Source organism: Gossypium hirsutum, chromosome D12 (genome assembly GCF_007990345.1).
Source record: "Gossypium hirsutum isolate 1008001.06 chromosome D12, Gossypium_hirsutum_v2.1, whole genome shotgun sequence".
In the NCBI taxonomy this organism is placed as follows: Eukaryota; Viridiplantae; Streptophyta; class Magnoliopsida; order Malvales; family Malvaceae; genus Gossypium; species Gossypium hirsutum.
In genome coordinates this window covers 26,924,939-26,929,905 of record NC_053448.1, presented here as the reverse complement: position 1 = coordinate 26,929,905, position 4,967 = coordinate 26,924,939, and positions in this window count along the sequence as shown.

The window sequence follows — 4,967 nt, the reverse complement described above, 5'->3', positions numbered from 1 at the left end:
TATAGCTCGGACCCGACGATCAGGTCAGGTATGGGCTGTTACATTTAGTGGTATCTGAGCTATAGGTTTGGCTAATTCTCAAACTAAATTGAGCTCGGAATTGAGTCATGAGGTAAATGACAAGATTGAGTCAAGTCTGAGTCGAGATTTGGATGCTAAATATGATTTTTTTTGTTTTATAATTGAAAATGTCTGATGAATTGAGGTGTGTGATTGAGGCAAAAGTTAACAGCATTCTATTGAGAATGAAAATTAAGCGAAGAATGGAGTATACGATATTGATTAAATCGGTACTCAATATGGGAATAGGGAAGATAAACTTTGTCATGAAAGTCAAGGTGTTGAAGGTGTACTCTACGAAATAGTAGTTTTGCTTCAAGGAATAATGGAGGTTACTCCGTAGACTGTATCAACAACCGCAATTCATCAAATCAAGAGGTGAAAAATTATTGACCCTTACTTAGTTGAGAATTTCTGAACATTTAGAAAAAGAGTCAGGACTATTAGTTCGCAACCTTTACCTAAGTGAATTAAGGAGTCTTGAGGTTTATGGAGATCAAGTCCACTGAATAGCAGATCAGAAAAAGGCTAGGCTAGAAAGTCGATGATATTGGAGGGAAACACTAAGGGTCTATCAAAGGATGAGATTATTTTAGCATGTGAGGACTGTGGGAGGAGACATAGAAGTGAATGTTGGAAAAAGACAAGCGCATGTCTTCGATGTGAATCATTAGAGATCTACCTCTACAATTAGAAGTCAATGAATTGTTATTGGTGAATCAATTATGAAAGGTAGTCAAGAAAGAGAAATCAATTCGGTATTTGAATATCATGAAGTCAGAGCTTCTGAACGAGCCAATGGGATTTGATCTAGAAAAGAGGTTGATGTTACCGAAGTAATAGTAGGTAAATTTATTTTTTATTCTGCCCCTGTTCATGCTTTAATTGGCCTTGACTCTGATTTGCCATTATTTGTTGGGGCAAATATTATTTTTTCACCACTTAATGAACTTGTATTCAAGTGATTTTCTATCTTCTAATTCCCTTTTTAGAATTAATTAGTTTTAAGGTTAAGTTTAATAAATTGAGCTTTTAGTGTTGTTTATAACCTTTTAGGCCAATCCGGGCCTAAGGAGAAACTAACATGTTTATTAAATGTGCAAGACAATATTTTTGGTCAATAAGTTTGTGGATTGCTTTGGATATCACAACATCAAAGAGAATTTCGTGAAAACGAAGCAAGCCCAAAAACTTATCCAAATTTTGAACACAACTGCAAGAGGTTAGCTATTAGAGACAATACTACAACATCCATAAGCCAAAGTTGCAACATTTAGCTCAGATTCCCAAAGAGAGCATACTGCCAACAATGTCGCCACACTAAGAAGCCAATGTCGCGACATTCCAATGAGTTCTGAAGACCAATCATTCTTCCATTGAAGTCACAACATTGAGTATGGGGTGTTGCAACACTAGTTCAATGAGGCCTATATGACTATCAGGGGTGTTTTTGTCTGTACAATCTTCATTAACCTGTTACACAACTCGTAATTGACCTAATTTGGCCATACAACATAAACACTATAAATATTAGCTCATAGGACCAGATTAAAGGGGTTCTGAAGTCTAATTTTCTATTCTGAAGTTTATTTCTTAGAATTAATTAGGGTTTTAGTTACATTAGGGACAATATGCAATCTAAAGTGTGTGTGTAGGGGGTTACATAGAAATTTTTATGTTGTTTTGTTTATGTTTTTACATGTTTTTCTTGCTATTTTTCGTCCAAAATTTTTGTTTTTGTATGCAGGGTGCTTGAGCTTGCAGTAATGTAAGTGATTGGTTAGGAGCATGTTAATACAAATTGCTTGTCCAAAATTTTTAAATTTGGCTTCATAGTAAAGTGTTGTAATTGTTTAGAATCAGACTAGTTAGTTCACTTTATTACAATGTATAATAGGTGAAAGTAATTAAGTATACCAAATGATAAATGATTACATAGGAAGTCATATATGTTTATTTTGAATAGTCGGTAACTATAAATTTGTCACTTGCATGAATGGATCCTTGAATTTTTAGATGCCTAAGGATGACCTAAGGCATTGTTTGGTTAAAATTAGAGCATAAAAAGCTAACCTTATGCTTGTGCACCTTAGTACCAATATGTGAGCCTTAATCTCATTTCTTGATGAACCTTAATGTGAAACCATAAACTAAAAGACAAAATCTACTTATATCCTTCTTGGTCCTATCCTTAAATTATGCACGAATTTAGACATCGGGCCATAGATGCTGAGGTTTAGGTAGATACATAATGAAGGCTTCAAAAGAACTTGAGTGGAAAGAGTAAGAAATGATATGATATAGTAAGCATAAGATTCTTGTAAAAATGTGTGCTTAGATGAAAAACTAATGTGATAACAAAAGCATTGAGAGGGTTAAAAGCAAAGCAAGAGAAATAAAAGCATAGAACGAGATAAAAGCAATGTGCATGAAAAAGAGTAAAATAAAGTTATCAAATAAAAGTCATATATATATACTTAGGAAACTTTTCATTCATATTGCACAAAACCCGCTAAGTTGATTGTAGTTACAAATATTATACTTTGTTTTCGTATTTGGAGAGAAAATGAAGGTGGGAAAAGGAGATATAAGGAGGTGAGTTAAAAGTTACACTGGGGGTGCATAGGGAACAACATCATGTACCAAACTACTTTCGTGCTTGAACCGTGTTGATTCTCCTAGTTCTTGAAATCCAAACCAACCTTAAACCTTAGAACGTTACAAGCTCAAAATTCCTATGTGACTTAGGTAATTTAGTTTATGGATGAAAGCCATGAGGAATTATAGTTACTTACATACTTTTGACATAATTGCTATCACTATGTAATTTGTTGTGATGGAACTATATGCTTGACCATATTTCTACTTATTAATATTGTAATTTAAGGAACTCTTATGTTTGAATTTGAGAATCATGAGTATTTTGCATGTCATGGTAGAATTACAGGTTATAGTAAGCATCCTTAGCTTTTATGTATCCAAACAAATAATTTGTATTAAGCATGTTCAAGGGACGTCTTTTATTTGCATGTTGAATGTTTTGTTTGCTTGAGGACAAACAAAGTGTTAAGTGTGGGAGAATTTGATCTGCCACAATTCGTTGTGGCAAATTAAGCTCTTTTCACCACGTAATGATATTGAATTCAAGTGATTTTTTATCTTTTAATTCCATTTTTAGAATTATCTAGTTTTAAAGTTAAGTTTAATAAATTGAGCTTTTAATGTTGTTTATGACCTTTTAGGCCGACCCGAGGCTAAGAAAAAACTAACATGTTGATTAAGTGAACATGACAATATTTTTGGCCAATGAGTCAGTGGACTGCCTTGGATGTCACAACATTTAAAGAGAATGTTGTAACAACTCCAAGAGATGAACTACTGGAGACAATGTTGCAACATCCATAAGCCAAAGTTGTGACATTCAACTCAGATTGACAATGGGAGCATATTGCAATCAAAGTGACAACATCAGTTCGACGAGGTCTATATGACTTTCAAGGGTGTTTTTGCCCGTACAATCTTAATTAACCTGTTACACAACTTGTAATTGACCAAATGTGGTCATACAACATAAACACTATAAAATATTAGCTCATAGGACTTGATTATAGGGGTTCTGAAAGCTTGTTTCTTAGAATTAATTAAGGTTTTAGTTAGATTTCAACTTCAGTTTTAGTTTTTAAACATTCATTCTCAATTTCAATATCCGTTTCATTTTTGTTCTCTTTTAATTACATTTTTGTTGTTTCTTTTTCACAAAAATCAAATATTAACATCTTTTAAGGGTTCAACAATCCAAGCTACAATTCAAGATTCTCGGATTTTAAGCATTCTTTTCCGTTCTTTTTATTTTTACATTGATTTGAATATTTGATAATCGGGTAAGAGAGTTTTCATCTAGAATGCCATGAACTAAAACCTTGGAAAGGTTGACGAGCTGAAGTGGGATCGATTGACTTGGGTTAGGGTTTCACAGTTAGTTAGCTGGATTAGGTTAAGTGAATTAAACCCTAGAATTGGCGACTTTAGGAAGTCACTTAGGTAGATATGGAGGCCCGTGTGAACTTACTGAATAGATAGGATACAAATGACATGTTATTAGGGTTTATCAGGCACTATGTGCAGATTATTATATTTTACCAGGTACTATGTGGAAACACGGAAATATACACACTTTTTCATGCCCTTTTAACTCAAATTCATGTAGTTTTCATATAGTTTTGGTAAAATTCTTGTCGAAAAATATATATAATAATTATAAAATAATTAAATTGCACTCAAATTATGAACATGTTGAATTTTAATTAATTTTATATCAAATTTTGATTATTTTTGACAAATTTGCACAAAGGGAGAAAAATGGCTCAGCAAACACTACTAGAAGCACAAAATCGAGTAGCAATTTTAAAGCATCAGGATGAATTAATTTTTAAGTCTAAGACGGTCCAAATTATGTGTATAAATTCATAATATAATTAATTTTAATTTTAATCTAATTTAATTTGGGTTAAATAAATTATTATTAATTAATTATGAAAAGGGGCCCAATTGAGCTAAACTGAGAAAACCGATCCAACTGAGCACTGGGCAGCCCAAAACCATCCCACATGCTGCCCAATCAGCTTTTTTGTCTCAGTATTTGGCTTACAAAATGACCCTTGAAGACTCCTTCAATTTGCATTCAAACCCCTCCACTATTCATGTCTTTCAAGATTTGCCCCTACTTAAAAATAACATGTTTAAAATCTTCAAACATGCCACATGTGTGGCCGACCATGGGGGGAGTCTTTGGCTGCTGATTTTGGGTATTTTTAGCAGTCTTCTCAACCTATAAATACCCTCTTGGCTGCTCACTTCAAACACATCTCAACTCTTCTCATATATTCACTTCTCTCTCATTTTTCTCT